Source organism: Camellia sinensis, unplaced genomic scaffold (genome assembly GCF_055761805.1).
Source record: "Camellia sinensis isolate YWXY unplaced genomic scaffold, ASM5576180v1 Unanchor4, whole genome shotgun sequence".
In the NCBI taxonomy this organism is placed as follows: Eukaryota; Viridiplantae; Streptophyta; class Magnoliopsida; order Ericales; family Theaceae; genus Camellia; species Camellia sinensis.
In genome coordinates, this window is record NW_028129277.1 from 18,202,501 (window position 1) to 18,220,000 (window position 17,500).

Below are 17,500 nucleotides of genomic sequence, written 5' to 3' on the forward strand. Positions count from 1 at the left end.
CCCGCATGCCTTGCCACGCCGTCGCCCAACATGCCATGCCACGGCCTCGGCCCGCATGCCTTGCCACGGCCTCGGCCGCGCATGCCATGCCACCGCGTTGCCCGGCATGCCATGCCTTGGCCTCGGTCAACATGCCATGCCACGGCCTCGGCCTCGGCCCGCATGCCTTGCTACGGCGTCGCCCAACATGCAGTGCCACGGCCTCGGCCCGCATGCCATGCCACGGCCTCGGCCCGCATGCCTTGCCACGGCGTCGCCCAACATGCCATGCCACGGCCTCGGCTAGCATGCCATGCCACGGCCTCGGCCCGCATGCCTTGCCAAGGCGTTGCCCAACATGCCATGCCATGCCACGGCCTCGGCCCGCATGTCTTGCCAAGGCGTTGCCCAACATGCCATGCCACGGCCTCGGCCCGCATGCCTTGCCACGGCGTTGCCCAGCATGCCATGCCACCGCGTTGCCCGGCATGCCATGCCTTAGCCTTGGCCAGCATGGCATGCCACGGCCTCGGCCATCATGCCATGCCACGGCCTCGGCCCGCATGCCTTGCCACGGCGTTGCCCAACATGCCATGCCACGGCCTCGGCCCGCATGCCATGCCATGTCATGCCTTGGCCTTGGCCAGCATGACATGCCACGGCCTCGGCCCGCATGCCTTGCTACGGCGTCGCCCAACAAGCCATGCCACGGCCTCGGCCCGCATAACATGCCACGGCCTCGGACCGCATGCCTTGCTACGGCGTCGCCCAACATGCCATGCCACGGCCTCGGCCCGCATGACATGCCACGGCCTCGGCCATCATGCCATGCCACGGCCTCGGCCCGCATGCCTTGCCACGGCGTTGCCCAACATGCCATGCCACGGCCTCGGCCCGCATGCCATGCCATGCCACGGCCACGGCCCGCATGCCATGCCACGGCCACGGCCTCAGCCCGCATGCCTTGCTACGGCGTCGCCCAACATGCCATGCCACGGCCTCGGCCCGCATGCCGTGCCACGGCCTCGGCCCGCATGCCATGCCATGCCACGGCCCGCATGTCTTGCCACGGCGTTGCCAAACATGCCATGCCACGGCCTCGGCCCGCATGCCTTGCGACGGCGTCGCCCAACATGCCATGCCACGGCCACGGCCCGCATGCCATGCCACGGCCTCGGCCCGCATGCCATGCCACGGCCTCGGCCCGCATGCCTTGCTGCGGCGTTGCCCAACATGCCATGCCACGGCCTCGGCCCGCATGCCTTGCCACCGCGTTGCCCAGCATGCCATGCCACCGCGTTGCCCGGCGTGCCATGCCTTAGCCTTGGCCAACATGTCGAGCCACGGCCTCGGCCCGCATGCCATGCCATGCCACAGCCCGCATGTCTTGCCACGGCGTTGCCAAACATGCCATGCCACGGCCTCGGCCCGCATGACGTGCCATGGCCTCGGCCCGCATGCCGTGCCACGGCCTCGGCCCGCATGACATGCCACGGCCTCGGCCCGCATGCCTTGCCACGACGCCGCCCAACTTGCCATGCCACGGCCTCGGCCCGCATGCCATGCCACGGCCTCGGCCCGCATGACATGCCACGGCCTCGGCCCGCATGCCTTGCTACGGCGTCGCCCAACATGCCATGCCACGGCCTCGGCCCGCATGCCATGCCACGGCCTCGGCCCGCATGACATGCCACGGCCTCGGACCGCATGCCTTGCTACGGCGTCGCCCAACATGCCATGCCACGGCCTCGGCCCGCATGCCATGCCACGGCCTCGGCCCGCATGCCATGCCACGGCCTCGGCCCGCATGCCATGCCACGGCCTCGGCCCGCATGCCTTGCTGCGGCGTTGCCCAACATGCCATGCCACGGCCTCGGCCCGCATGCCTTGCCACCGCGTTGCCCAGCATGCCATGCCACCGCGTTGCCCGGCGTGCCATGCCTTAGCCTTGGCCAACATGTCGAGCCACGGCCTCGGCCCGCATGCCATGCCATGCCACGGCCCGCATGTCTTGCCACGGCGTGGCCAAACATGCCATGCCACGGCCTCGGCCCGCATGACGTGCCACGGCCTCGGCCCGCATGACATGCCACGGCCTCGGCCCGCATGCCTTGCTACGGCGTCGCCCAACATGCCTTGCCACGGCCTCGGCCCGCATGCCATGCCACGGCCTCGGCCCGCATGACATGCCACGGCCTCGGCCAGCATGCCTTGCCACGACGCCGCCCAACTTGCCATGCCACGGCCTCGGCCCGCATGCCATGCCACGGCCTCGGCCCGCATGACATGCCACGGCCTCGGCCCGCATGCCTTGCTACGGCGTCGCCCAACATGCCATGCCACGGCCTCGGCCCGCATGCCATGCCACGGCCTCGGCCCGCATGACATGCCACGGCCTCGGACCGCATGCCTTGCTACGGCGTCGCCCAACATGCCATGCCACGGCCTCGGCCCGCATGCCACGGCACGGCCTCGGCCCGCATGCCTTGCTACGGCGTCGCCCAACATGCCATGCCACGGCCTCGGCCCGCATGCCATGCCACGGCCTCGGCCCGCATGACATGCCACGGCCTCGGACCGCATGCCTTGCTACGGCGTCGCCCAACATGCCATGCCACGGCCTCGGCCCGCATGCCATGCCACGGCCTCGGCCCGCATGACATGCCACGGCCTCGGACCGCATGCCTTGCTACGGCGTCGCCCAACATGCCATGCCACGGCCTCGGCCCGCATGCCACGGCACGGCCTCGGCCCGCATGCCTTGCTACGGCGTCGCCCAACATGCCATGCCACGGCCTCGGCCCGCATGCCATGCCACGGCCTCGGCCCGCATGACATGCCACGGCCTCGGCCCGCATGCCTTGCGACGGCGTCGCCCAACATGCCTTGCCACGGCCTCGGCCCGCATGCCATGCCACGGCCTCGGCCCGCATGCCTTGCCACGACGTCGCCCAACTTGCCATGCCACGGCCTCGGCCCGCATGCCATGCCACGGCCTCGGCGCGCATGACATGCCACGGCCTCGGCCCGCATGCCATGCTACGGCGTCGCCCAACATGCCATGCCACGGCCTCGGCCCGCATGCCATGCCACGGCCTCGGCCCGCATGCCATGCCACGGCCTCGGCCCGCATGACAGGCCACGGCCTCGGACCGCATGCCTTGCTACGGCGTCGCCCAACATGCCATGCCACGGCCTCGGCCCGCATGCCATGCCACGGCCTCGGCCCGCATGCCACGGCACGGCCTCGGCCCGCATGCCTTGCTACGGCGTCGCCCAACATGCCATGCCACGGCCTCGGCCCGCATGCCATGCCACGGCCTCGGCCCGCATGACATGCCACGGCCTCGGACCGCATGCCTTGCTACGGCGTCGCCCAACATGCCATGCCACAGCCTCGGCCCGCATGCCGTGCCACGGCCTCGGCCTCGGCCCGCATGCCTTGCTACGACGTTGGCCAACATGCCATGCCACGGCCCCGGCCCGCATGCCATGCCACCGCGTTGCCCGGCGTGCCATGCCTTAGCCTTGGCCAACATGTCGTGCCACGGCCTCGGCCCGCATGCCATGCCATGCCACGGCCCTCATGTCTTGCCACGGCGTTGCCAAACATGCCATGCCACGGCCTCGGCCCGCATGCCTTGCTACGGCGTCGCCCAACATGCCATGACATGCCACGGCCTCGGCCCGCATGCCTTGCTACGGCGTCGCCCAACATGCCATGCCACGGCCTCGGCCCGCATGCCATGCCACGGCCTCGGCCCGCATGCCTTGCGACGGCGTCGCCCAACATGCCATGCCACGGCCTCTGCCCGCATGCCATGCCACGGCCTCGGCCCGCGTGACATGCCACGGCCTCGGCCCGCATGCCTTGCCACGACGTCGCCCAACTTGCCATGCCACGGCCTCGGCCCGCATGCCATGCCACGGCCTCGGCTCGCATGACATGCCACGGCCTCGGCCCGCATGCCTTGCTACGGCGTCGCCCAACATGCCATGCCACGGCCTCGGCCCGCATGCCATGCCATGGCCTCGGCCCGCATGACATGCCACGGCCTCGGACCGCATGCCTTGCTACGGCGTCGCCCAACATGCCATGCCACGGCCCCGGCCCGCATGCCTTGCCACCGCGTTGCCCGGCGTGCCATGCCACCGCGTTGCCCGGCGTGCCATGCCTTAGCCTTGGCCAACATGTCGTGCCACGGCCTCGGCCCGCATGCCATGCCATGCCACGGCCCGCATGTCTTGCCACGGCGTTGCCAAACATGCCATGCCACGGCCTCGGCCCGCATGCCTTGCCACGGCCTCGGCCAACATGCCATGCCACGGCCTCGGCCCGCATGCCATGCCACGGCCTCGGCCCGCATGACATGCCACGGCCTCGGCCCGCATGCCTTGCTACGGCGTCGCCCAACATGCCATGCCACGGCCTCGGCCCGCATGCCATGCCACGGCCTCGGCCCGCATGCCCTTCTACGGCGTTGCCCAACATGCCATGCCACGGCCTCGGCCCGCATGCCTTGCCACCGCGTTGCCCAGCATGCCATGCCACCGCGTTGCCCGGCGTGCCATGCCTTAGCCTTGGCCAACATGTCGTGCCACGGCCTCGGCCCGCATGCCATGCCACGGCCTCGGCCCGCATGTCTTGCCACGGCGTTGCCCAACATGCCATGCCACGGCCTCGGCCCCCATGCCTTGCCACCGCGCTGCCCAGCATGCCAATGCACCGCGTTGCCCGGCGTGCCATGCCTTAGCCTTGGCGAACATGCCACGCCACGGCCTCGGCCCGCATGGCTTGCCAGGGCGTTGCCCAACATGCCATGCCACGGCCTCGGCCCGCATGTCTTGCCACGGCGTTGCCCAACATGCCATGCCATGCCACGCCACGGCCTCGGCCCGCATGCCATGCCACGGCCTCGGCCCGCATGCCATGCCATGCCACGGCCTCGGCCCGCATGCCATGCCACGGCCTCGGCCAGCATGCCATGCCAAGGCCTCGGCCCGCATGCCTTGCCACGGCGTTGCCCAGCATGCCATGCCACCGCGTTGCCCAGCGGGCCGTGCCGCGGCCTCGGCCCGCATGCCTTGCGACTGCCTTGGCCAGCGTGCCATGCCACAGCGTGCCATGCCTTAGCCTTGGCCTACATGCCATGCCACTGCCTTGGCCAGCATGTCGTGCCACCGCCACGGCCAGCATGCCATGCCGGTCCGTTGCCCAGCATGCCACGGCCGTGGCGGCATGGCAAGCCACGGCCTCGGCCAGCATGCCATGCCACGGCCTCGGCCAGCATGCCATGGCACTGTCTTGGTCAGCATGCCATGCCATGGCACCGCCTTGTCCAGCACGCCGTGCCGCAGCGTTGGCCAGCATGCCTTGGCCGGCATGCCATGCCAATGCCTTGGGCCAACATGGCGTGCCACGGGCTGGGCCATGCCGGTCCGTTGCCCGGCATGCCACGGCCGTGGCGGCATGGCAAGCCACGGCCTCGGCCAGCATGCCATGCCCCGGCCTCGCCCAGCATGCCATGGCACGGTCTTGGTCAGCATGCCATGCCATGGCACCGCCTTGTGCAGCGTTGGCCAGCATGCCTTGGCCGGCATGCCATGCCAATGCCTTGGGCCAACATGGCGTGCCACGGGCTGGGCGAGCACGGCATGCCACGGGCTGGGCGAGCATGCCACGCCACGGCCTTGGCTAGCAGCAAGGCATGCCACGGCCTCGGCGAGCATGCCATGCCATGCCAAGGCCAAGGCCAAAGCCAAGGCCAAGTCCCTGTGCAAGGCATGGCCAAGGCCAAGGCAAAGGCCAAGGCTGCGGGCAAAGGCCAAGGCCAAGGCCAAGGCCATGGCGTGCCACCGCCTCGATCGATCTTTTTGAACATGATTCTTTTATAATCTTACCCAAACCGTGCAACACAATTAAAAATGCACTACAATCAATTTTAAATGTCATTCCCTATTTTTTTGCAATTTTTCTGGAGCTTTTCGAATTTTTAAAGCCCTTATTTGGCATAAAAAAATCAAAATAAAATAAAAAAAATGAAAAAAATAATTTAATAATTTCTATAATTACTAGTGAATCATCCTTTAATTATGGGAATTTTTCCATAATTTTTTGACTATTTTTATTAATTTTTATTATTTTTTAAGTATTAATATCGAAATAAATTAAAATAAAATATTTTCTGTAAAAAAATATTTTTTTTAATTTTTTTTATGGTGTATTAAATTATTTCCTACAACTTTCATGTTGAAAGTTTTGGCAAAAAACCATTACTTTTTAAAAAAACCCCATTATGACTCCTCGAACATGCTTGATGTTTCCTCCTGCCAGATTGAAAAGGGCTTAACAGGCTATTATAAGGGGGGGGCACCTCCCTTGCCCAGGGCAAGGCAGTGGCAGGTACGCCCCATGTTGGGCGCGGCCTGGGCTGCGGCCTTGGGTTACATGCACTGCGGCTCGACCGCGGCCTGGGCTGCGGCCTGGGGCGGCTCGGCCGCGGCCTTGGGCGGCCTGGACCGCGGCCTTGGGCGGCCTTGCGCGGCCTGGGCGCGGCCTTGGGCGGCCTGGGCGCGGCCTTGCGCGGCCTGGGCGCGGCCTTGCGCGGCCTGGGCGCGGCCTTGGGCGGCCTGGGCGCGGCCTTGCGCGGCCTGGGCGCGGCCTTGGGCAGCATGGCGTGGCATGCGCGCGGGCGTGGGCGGCCTGGCATGCGCGCGGCATGGGCAGCACGGCATGGCATGCGCACGGCCTGGGCGGCCTGGCATGCAGCCGGCCTGGCATGCCCGCGGCGTGGGCAGCACGGCATGGCATGCGCACGGCCTGGGCGGCCTGGCATGCAGCCGGCCTGGCATGCCCGCGGCGTGGGCAGCACGGCATGGCATGCGCACGGCCTGGGCGGCCTGGCATGCAGCCGGCCTGGGCAGCACGGCATGGCATGCGCACGGCCTGGGCGGCCTGGCATGCCCGCGGCGTGGGCAGCGTGGCCTGTGCGAATACCGCGCGCGTGGTCTTTTGACCACGGTGCGCGTGTTGCGCGCATGGTCGCGCACGCCTTTGCACGCCTTCGCACGCAACGCACGTCTAGTGATAAGAACCGCAGCCAAGGCAGCCCAGCCAAAGCCAGCAGCATGCCAAGCCAAGGCCAAGGCCAGCAGCATGCCATGCCACGGCCAAGGCAGCCCAGCCAAAGCCAGCAGCATGCCATGCCAAGGCCTAGGCCAGCAGCATGCCATGCCACGGCCAAGGCAGGCAAGCCAAAGCCAGCAGCATGCCATGCCAAGGCCAAGGCCAGCAGCATGCCATGCCACGGCCAAGGCAGCCCAGCCAAAGCCAGCAGCATGCCATGCCAAGGCCTAGGCCAGCAGCATGCCATGCCACGGCCAAGGCAGGCCAGCCAAAGCCAGCAGCATGCCATGCCAAGGCCAAGGCCAGCAGCATGCCATGCCACGGCCAAGGCAGCCCAGCCAAAGCAAGCAGCATGCCATGCCAAGGCCTAGGCCAGCAGCATGCCATGCCACGGCCAAGGCAGGCAAGCCAAAGCCAGCAGCATGCCATGCCAAGGCCATGGCCAGCAGCATGCCATGCCACGGCCAAGGCAGCCCAGCCAAAGCCAGCAGCATGCCATGCCAAGGCCAAGGCCAGCAGCATGCCATGCCACGGCCAAGGCAGCCCAGCCAAAGCCAGCAGCATGCCATGCCAAGGCCTAGGCCAGCAGCATGCCATGCCACGGCCAAGGCAGGCCAGCCAAAGCCAGCAGCATGCCATGCCAAGGCCAAGGCCAGCAGCATGCCATGCCACGGCCAAGGCAGCCCACCCAAAGCCAGCAGCATGCCATGCCAAGGCCTAGGCCAGCAGCATGCCATGCCACGGCCAAGGCAGGCCAGCCAAAGCCAGCAGCATGCCATGCCAAGGCCTAGGCCACCAGCATGCCATGCCACGGCCAAGGCAGCCCAGCCAAAGCCAGCAGCATGCCATGCCAAGGCCAAGGCCAGCAGCATGCCATGCCACGGCCAAGGCAGCCCAGCCAAAGCCAGCAGCATGCCATGCCAAGGCCTAGGCCAGCAGCATGCCATGCCACGGCCAAGGCAGGCAAGCCAAAGCCAGCAGCATGCCATGCCACGGCCAAGGCAGCCCAGCCAAAGCCAGCAGCATGCCATGCCAAGGCCAAGGCCAGCAGCATGCCATGCCACGGCCAAGGCAGCCCAGCCAAAGCCAGCAGCATGCCATGCCAAGGCCTAGGCCAGCAGCATGCCATGCCACGGCCAAGGCAGGCCAGCCAAAGCCAGCAGCATGCCATGCCAAGGCCAAGGCCAGCAGCATGCCATGCCACGGCCAAGGCAGCCCACCCAAAGCCAGCAGCATGCCATGCCAAGGCCTAGGCCAGCAGCATGCCATGCCACGGCCAAGGCAGGCCAGCCAAAGCCAGCAGCATGCCATGCCAAGGCCAAGGCCAGCAGCATGCCATGCCACGGCCTAGGCCAGCAGCATGCCATGCCACGGCCAAGGCAGCCCAGCCAAAGCCAGCAGCATGCCATGCCAAGGCCTAGGCCAGCAGCATGCCATGCCACGGCCAAGGCAGCCCAGCCAAAGCCAGCAGCATGCCATGCCAAGGCCAAGGCCAGCAGCATGCCATGCCACGGCCAAGGCAGGCCAGCCAAAGCCAGCAGCATGCCATGCCAAGGCCTAGGCCAGCAGCATGCCATGGCACGGCCAAGGCAGCCCAGCCAAAGCCAGCAGCATGCCATATCAAGGCCAAGGCCAGCAGCATGCCATGCCACGGCCAAGGCAGCCCAGCCAAAGCCAGCAGCATGCCATGCCATGGCCTAGGCCAGCAGCATGCCATGCCACGGCCAAGGCAGGCCAGCCAAAGCCAGCAGCATGCCATGCCAAGGCCTAGGCCAGCAGCATGCCATGCCACGGCCAAACCAGGCCAGCCAAAGCCAGCAGCATGCCATGCCAAGGCCTAGGCCAGCAGCATGCCATGCCACGGCCAAGGCAGGCCAGCCAAAGCCAGCAGCATGCCATGCCAAGGCCAAGGCCAGCAGCATGCCATGCCACGGCCTAGGCCAGCAGCATGCCATGCCACGGCCAAGGCAGCCCAGCCAAAGCCAGCAGCATGCCATGCCAAGGCCTAGGCCAGCAGCATGTCATGCCACGGCCAAGGCAGCCCAGCCAAAGCCAGCAGCATGCCATGCCAAGGCCAAGGCCAGCAGCATGCCATGCCACGGCCAAGGCAGCCCAGCCAAAGCCAGCAGCATGCCATGCCAAGGCCAAGGCCAGCAGCATGCCATGCCACGGCCAAGGCAGCCCAGCCAAAGCCAGCAGCATGCCATGCCAAGGCCTAGGCCAGCAGCATGCCATGCCACGGCCAAGGCAGGCCAGCCAAAGCCAACAGCATGGCATGCCAAGGCCAAGGCCAGCAGCATGCCATGCCACGGCCAAGGCAGCCCAGCCAAAGCCAGCAGCATGCCATGCCAAGGCCGAGGCCAGCAGCATGCCATGCCACGGCCAAGGCAGGCCAGCCAAAGCGAGCAGCATGCCATGCCAAGGCCTAGGCCAGCAGCATGCCATGCCACGGCCAAGGCAGCCCAACCAAAGCCAGCAGCATGCCATGCCAAGGCTTAGGCCAGCAGCATGCCATGCCACGGCCAAGGCAGGCCAGCCAAAGCCAGCAGCATGCCATGCCAAGGCCTAGGCCACCAGCATGCCATGCCACGGCCAAGGCAGCCCAGCCAAAGCCAGCAGCATGCCATGCCAAGGCCAAGGCCAGCAGCATGCCATGCCACGGCCAAGGCAGCCCAGCCAAAGCCAGCAGCATGCCATGCCAAGGCCTAGGCCAGCAGCATGCCATGCCACGGCCAACGCAGGCCAGCCAAAGCCAGCAGCATGCCATGCCAAGGCCTAGGCCAGCAGCATGCCATGCCACGGCCATGGCAGCCCAGCCAAAGCCAGCAGCATGCCATATCAAGGCCAAGGGCAGCAGCATGCCATGCCACGGCCAAGGCAGCCCAGCCAAAGCCAGCAGCATGCCATGCCATGGCCTAGGCCAGCAGCATGCCATGCCACGGCCAAGGCAGGCCAGCCAAAGCCAGCAGCATGCCATGCCAAGGCCAAGGCCAGCAGCATGCCATGCCACGGCCAAGGCAGCCCAGCCAAAGCCAGCAGCATGCCATGCCAAGGCCTAGGCCAGCAGCATGCCATGCCACGGCCAAGGCAGCCCAGCCAAAGCCAGCAGCATGCCATATCAAGGCCAAGGCCAGCAGCATGCCATGCCACGGCCAAGGCAGCCCAGCCAAAGCCAGCAGCATGCCATGCCATGCCTAGGCCAGCAGCATGCCATGCCACGGCCAAGGCAGGCCAGCCAAAGCCAGCAGCATGCCATGCCAAGGCCTAGGCCAGCAGCATGCCATGCCACGGCCAAGGCAGGCCAGCCAAAGCCAGCAGCATGCCATGCCAAGGCCTAGGCCAGCAGCATGCCATGCCACGGCCAAGGCAGGCCAGCCAAAGCCAGCAGCATGCCATGCCAAGGCCAAGGCCAGCAGCATGCCATGCCACGGCCTAGGCCAGCAGCATGCCATGCCACGGCCAAGGCAGCCCAGCCAAAGCCAGCAGCATGCCATGCCAAGGCCTAGGCCAGCAGCATGCCATGCCACGGCCAAGGCAGCCCAGCCAAAGCCAGCAGCATGCCATGCCAAGGCCAAGGCCAGCAGCATGCCATGCCACGGCCAAGGCAGCCCAGCCAAAGCCAGCAGCATGCCATGCCAAGGCCAAGGCCAGCAGCATGCCATGCCACGGCCAAGGCAGCCCAGCCAAAGCCAGCAGCATGCCATGCCAAGGCCTAGGCCAGCAGCATGCCATGCCACGGCCAAGGCAGGCCAGCCAAAGCCACCAGCATGGCATGCCAAGGCCAAGGCCAGCAGCATGCCATGCCACGGCCAAGGCAGCCCAGCCAAAGCCAGCAGCATGCCATGCCAAGGCCTAGGCCAGCAGCATGCCATGCCACGGCCAAGGCAGGCCAGCCAAAGCGAGCAGCATGCCATGCCAAGGCCTAGGCCAGCAGCATGCCATGCCACGGCCAAGGCAGCCCAACCAAAGCCAGCAGCATGCCATGCCAAGGCTTAGGCCAGCAGCATGCCATGCCACGGCCAAGGCAGGCCAGCCAAAGCCAGCAGCATGCCATGCCAAGGCCTAGGCCACCAGCATGCCATGCCACGGCCAAGGCAGCCCAGCCAAAGCCAGCAGCATGCCATGCCAAGGCCAAGGCCAGCAGCATGCCATGCCACGGCCAAGGCAGCCCAGCCAAAGCCAGCAGCATGCCATGCCAAGGCCTAGGCCAGCAGCATGCCATGCCACGGCCAACGCAGGCCAGCCAAAGCCAGCAGCATGCCATGCCAAGGCCTAGGCCAGCAGCATGCCATGCCACGGCCATGGCAGCCCAGCCAAAGCCAGCAGCATGCCATATCAAGGCCAAGGGCAGCAGCATGCCATGCCACGGCCAAGGCAGCCCAGCCAAAGCCAGCAGCATGCCATGCCATGGCCTAGGCCAGCAGCATGCCATGCCACGGCCAAGGCAGGCCAGCCAAAGCCAGCAGCATGCCATGCCAAGGCCAAGGCCAGCAGCATGCCATGCCACGGCCAAGGCAGCCCAGCCAAAGCCAGCAGCATGCCATGCCAAGGCCTAGGCCAGCAGCATGCCATGCCACGGCCAAGGCAGCCCAGCCAAAGCCAGCAGCATGCCATATCAAGGCCAAGGCCAGCAGCATGCCATGCCACGGCCAAGGCAGCCCAGCCAAAGCCAGCAGCATGCCATGCCATGCCTAGGCCAGCAGCATGCCATGCCACGGCCAAGGCAGGCCAGCCAAAGCCAGCAGCATGCCATGCCAAGGCCTAGGCCAGCAGCATGCCATGCCACGGCCAAGGCAGGCCAGCCAAAGCCAGCAGCATGCCATGCCAAGGCCAAGGCCAGCAGCATGCCATGCCACGGCCAAGGCAGGCCTGCCAAAGCCAGCAGCATGCCATGCCAAGGCCAAGGCCAGCAGCATGCCATGCCAAGGCCAAGGCCAGCAGCATGCCATGCCACGGCCAAGGCTGCCAGCCAAAGCCAGCAGCATGCCATGCCAAGGCCTAGGCCAGCAGCATACCATGCCAAGGCCTAGGCCAGCAGCATGCCATGCCACGGCCAAGGCAGCCCAGCCAAAGCCAGCAGCATGCCATGCCAAGGCCTAGGCCAGCAGCATGCCATGCCACGGCCAAGGCAGCCCAGCCAAAGCCAGCAGCATGCCATGCCAAGGCCAAGGCCAGCAGCATGCCATGCCACGGCCAAGGCAGCCCAGCCAAAGCCAGCAGCATGCCATGCCAAGGCCAAGGCCAGCAGCATGCCATGCCACGGCCAAGGCAGCCCAGCCAAAGCCAGCAGCATGCCATGCCAAGGCCTAGGCCAGCAGCATGCCATGCCACGGCCAAGGCAGGCCAGCCAAAGCCAACAGCATGGCATGCCAAGGCCAAGGCCAGCAGCATGCCATGCCACGGCCAAGGCAGCCCAGCCAAAGCCAGCAGCATGCCATGCCAAGGCCTAGGCCAGCAGCATGCCATGCCACGGCCAAGGCAGGCCAGCCAAAGCGAGCAGCATGCCATGCCAAGGCCAAGGCCAGCAGCATGCCATGCCACGGCCAAGGCAGCCCAACCAAAGCCAGCAGCATGCCATGCCAAGGCTTAGGCCAGCAGCATGCCATGCCACGGCCAAGGCAGGCCAGCCAAAGCCAGCAGCATGCCATGCCAAGGCCTAGGCCACCAGCATGCCATGCCACGGCCAAGGCAGCCCAGCCAAAGCCAGCAGCATGCCATGCCAAGGCCAAGGCCAGCAGCATGCCATGCCACGGCCAAGGCAGCCCAGCCAAAGCCAGCAGCATGCCATGCGAAGGCCTAGGCCAGCAGCATGCCATGCGAAGGCCTAGGCCAGCAGCATGCCATGCCACGGCCAACGCAGGCCAGCCAAAGCCAGCAGCATGCCATGCCAAGGCCTAGGCCAGCAGCATGCCATGCCACGGCCAAGGCAGCCCAGCCAAAGCCAGCAGCATGCCATATCAAGGCCAAGGGCAGCAGCATGCCATGCCACGGCCAAGGCAGCCCAGCCAAAGCCAGCAGCATGCCATGCCATGGCCTAGGCCAGCAGCATGCCATGCCACGGCCAAGGCAGGCCAGCCAAAGCCAGCAGCATGCCATGCCAAGGCCAAGGCAGCCCAGCCAAAGCCAGCAGCATGCCATGCCAAGGCCTAGGCCAGCAGCATGCCATGCCACGGCCAAGGCAGCCCAGCCAAAGCCAGCAGCATGCCATATCAAGGCCAAGGCCAGCAGCATGCCATGCCACGGCCAAGGCAGCCCAGCCAAAGCCAGCAGCATGCCATGCCATGCCTAGGCCAGCAGCATGCCATGCCACGGCCAAGGCAGGCCAGCCAAAGCCAGCAGCATGCCATGCCAAGGCCTAGGCCAGCAGCATGCCATGCCACGGCCAAGGCAGGCCAGCCAAAGCCAGCAGCATGCCATGCCAAGGCCAAGGCCAGCAGCATGCCATGCCACGGCCAAGGCAGGCCAGCCAAAGCCAGCAGCATGCCATGCCAAGGCCAAGGCCAGCAGCATGCCATGCCACGGCCAAGGCTGCCAGCCAATGCCAGCAGCATGCCATGCCAAGGCCTAGGCCAGCAGCATGCCATGCCACGGCCAAGGCAGCCCAGCCAAAGCCAGCAGCATGCCATGCCAAGGCCTAGGCCAGCAGCATGCCATGCCACGGCCAAGGCAGCCCAGCCAAAGCCAGCAGCATGCCATGCCACGGCCAAGGCAGCCCAGCCAAAGCCAGCAGCATGCCATGCCAAGGCCAAGGCCAAGGCCAGCAGCATGCCATGCCATGCCACGGCCAAGGCCAAGGCCGAGGCAGCCCATCCGAAGCCAGCAACATTCCATGGCAAGGCCAACGCAGCCCAGCCAAAGCCGGCGGCATGCCATGCCAAGGCCAAGGCCAGCCGCATGTCTTGCCACGGCCTTGTCCCGCAGCGTGGCGTGCCTTGGCCTTGGGCTAGAACATCGCATGCCACGCCCTTGGCAAGCAATCCTGTCCCTCGTGTAATTGCCATTTGGTTTGGCTTTGACTTACGTATATGTTGCCCTGCGAAATGCTTGTCCCTCGGGTAATAGCCGGTTTGGTTGCCTTTGACTTGCGAACACGTTGCTAGTGCTTTCCCCAGTGGAAGCTTGTTGGGAAAAGTATGTCCCTCGGAAGTTGCCTGTTGCGTTTTTTATTTGCATTCGAGCTATCCGATGCTTGCTGGGTTTCTCTAAGAGTTTTTGCACGTTCGTCGGGCTTTTTAATTATTTATTTACTCATAAAAATTATAATAAAATAAATTAAAAATAAAAAAATAATTAAAAAAATTACTATAATTACTAGTGCCTCATCTTATAATTGTTGGAATTTTTCTAGAATTTTTTGAGTATTTTTAGTAATTTTTATTATTTTTTAAGTATTAAAATTGAAATAAATTAAAATAAAATATTCCGGTGGCCAAATATTTTTTTATAATTTTTTTTATGGTGTATTAAATTATTTCATACAACTTTCATGTTGAAAGTTTTGGCAAAAAACCATTACTTTTTAAAAAAACCCCATTATGACTCCTCGAACATGCTTGATGTTTCCTCCTGCCAGATTGAAAAGGGCTTAACAGGCTATTATAAGGGGGGGGCACCTCCCTTAAGGCTGGCCAGCATGGCCAGGCCACAGGCCACGCCTATGCCTAGGCGGGCGCTTGGCACATGCCATCGCTTGGCTTGTGGCATTGGCTTGTGGCATCGAAACTACATAGCCAAGCACGGGATGCGTCGAGTGGCGGCCCGCGGCGGTGGCGGTGGCACGTTGGCCTAGGCCAGCATGCCATGCCACAGCCTTGGCCAGCAACATGGCATGCCAAAGCCTTGGCCAGCAGCATGCCATGCCCTGGCCTTGGCAAGCATGTCATGCCACGGCCTTGGCCAGCAGCATGCCATGCCACGACCTTGGCCAGCAGCATGCCATGCCCCGGCCTTGGCCAGCATGTCATGCCACGGCCTTGGCCAGCAGCATGCCATGCCACAGCCTTGGCCAGCAGCATGCCATGCCACAGCCTTGGCCAGCAACATGGCATGCCAAAGCCTTGGCCAGCAGCACGCCATGCCCCGGCCTTGGCAACCTTGCCAAGCCACGGCCATGGCCAGCAGCGTGCTATGCCCCGGCCTTGGCCAGCAGCGTGCCATGCCACGACCTTGGCCAGCAGCTTGCCATGCCCCGGCCTTGGCCAGCATGTCATGCCACGGCCTTGGCCAGCAGCATGCCATGCCACGGCCTTGGCCAGCAACATGGCATGCCGCGGCCTTGGCCGGCAGCATGCCATGCCGCGGCCTTGGCCGGCAGCATGGCAAGCCCAAGCCTTGGTCAGCAGCAGCATGCCATGCCAACGCCTTGGCCAGCAGCATGCCTTGCCACGGCCTCGGCCATCAGCATGCCTTGCCACGGCCTCGGCCATCAGCATGCCTTGCCACGGCCTCGGCCATCAGCATGCCTTGCCACGGCCTTGTCCAGCAGCATGGCATGCCCGGCCTTGGCCAGCAGCATGTCATGCCACGGCCTTGGCAAGCATGCCAAGCCACGGCCTTGGCAAGCATGCCATGTCCCTCGGGTAATTGTACAAGTTGCCTTGCGAAATGCATGTCCCTCGGTTAAATTGCCATTTGGTTGGCTTTGGCGTGCGAACGAGTTGCCTGTGCTTTCCTTGTGGAAGCTTGTTGCGAGAAGTATGTCCCTCGAAAGTTGCCTGTTGCGTTTGTTATTTGCATTCGCGCTAACCGGTGCTTGCTCGGCCTCTCTAAATGTTTTCGCGCGTTCGTCGGGCTTCTTGGTCCTTCGGGGGGTGATTCGTTTTGGGGGGCTGGTGCACAGTGTACGTCGTGGCGCGTGAGTTGTGTTCGGTTTGTGCGAGTTGGACGGATCCCTGCCTGTGCAGCGAACTCCACTGGTGCATTCCTCCATGTCCCTCGGGTTGTCTTCGACTCGCCTTCGGGTTGCTTGCGCTTCCCTAGTGGAAGGTGCCTTGCGAAAAGCGTGTCCCTCGGGTAATTGCCATTTGGTTGGCTTTGACGTTCGAACGAGTTGCCTATGCTTTCCTAGTGGAAGCTTGTTGCGAAAAGTATGTCCCTCGAAATTTGCCTGTTGCGTTTGTTATTTGCATTCGCGCTAACCGGTGCTTGCTCGGCCTCTCTAAATGTTTTCGCGCGTTCGTCGGGCTTCTTAGTCCTTCGGGGGGTGATTCGTTTTGGGGGGCTGGTGCACAGTGTACGTCGTGGCGCGTGAGTTGTGTTCGGTTTGTGCGAGTTGGACGGATCCCTGCCTGTGCAGCGAACTCCACTGGTGCATTCCTCCATGTCCCTCGGGTTGTCTTCGACTCGCCTTCGGGTTGCTTGCGCTTCCCTAGTGGAAGGTGCCTTGCGAAAAGCGTGTCCCTCGGGTAATTGCCATTTGGTTGGCTTTGACGTTCGAACGAGTTGCCTATGCTTTCCTAGTGGAAGCTTGTTGCGAAAAGTATGTCCCTCGAAAGTTGCCTGTTGCGTTTGTTATTTGCATTCGCGCTAACCGGTGCTTGCTCGGCCTCTCTAAATGTTTTCGCGCGTTCGTCGGGCTTCTTAGTCCTTCGGGGGGTGATTCGTTTTGGGGGGCTGGTGCACAGTGTACGTCGTGGCGCGTGAGTTGTGTTCGGTTTGTGCGAGTTGGACGGATCCCTGCCTGTGCAGCGAACTCCACTGGTGCATTCCTCCATGTCCCTCGGGTTGTCTTCGACTCGCCTTCGGGTTGCCTGCGCTTCCCTAGTGGAAGGTGCCTTGCGAAAAGCGTGTCCCTCGGGTAATTGCCATTTGGTTGGCTTTGACGTTCGAACGAGTTGCCTATGCTTTCCTAGTGGAAGCTTGTTGCGAAAAGTATGTCCCTCGAAAGTTGCCTGTTGCGCTTGTTACTTTCATTCGCGCTAACCGGTGCTTGCTCGGCCTCTCTAAATGTTTTCGCGCGTTCGTCGGGCTTCTTAGTCCTTCGGGGGGTGATTCGTTTTGGGGGGCTGGTGCACAGTGTACGTCGTGGCGCGTGAGTTGTGTTCGGTTTGTGCGAGTTGGACGGATCCCTGCCTGTGCAGCGAACTCCACTGGTGCATTCCTCCATGTCCCTCGGGTGATCGCCTTTAGGTTGTCTTCGACTCGCCTTCGGGTTGTCTGCGCTTCCCTAGTGGAAGGTGCCTTGCGAAAAGCATGTCCCTCGGGTAATTGCCATTTGGTTGGCTTTGACGTTCGAACGAGTTGCCTGTGCTTTCCTAGTGGAAGCTTGTTGCGAAAAGTATGTCCCTCGAAAGTTGCCTGTTGCGCTTGTTATTTGCGTTCGCGCTAACCGGTGCTTGCTCGGCCTCTCTAAATGTTTTCGCGCGTTCGTCGGGCTTCTTGGTCCTTCGGGGGGTG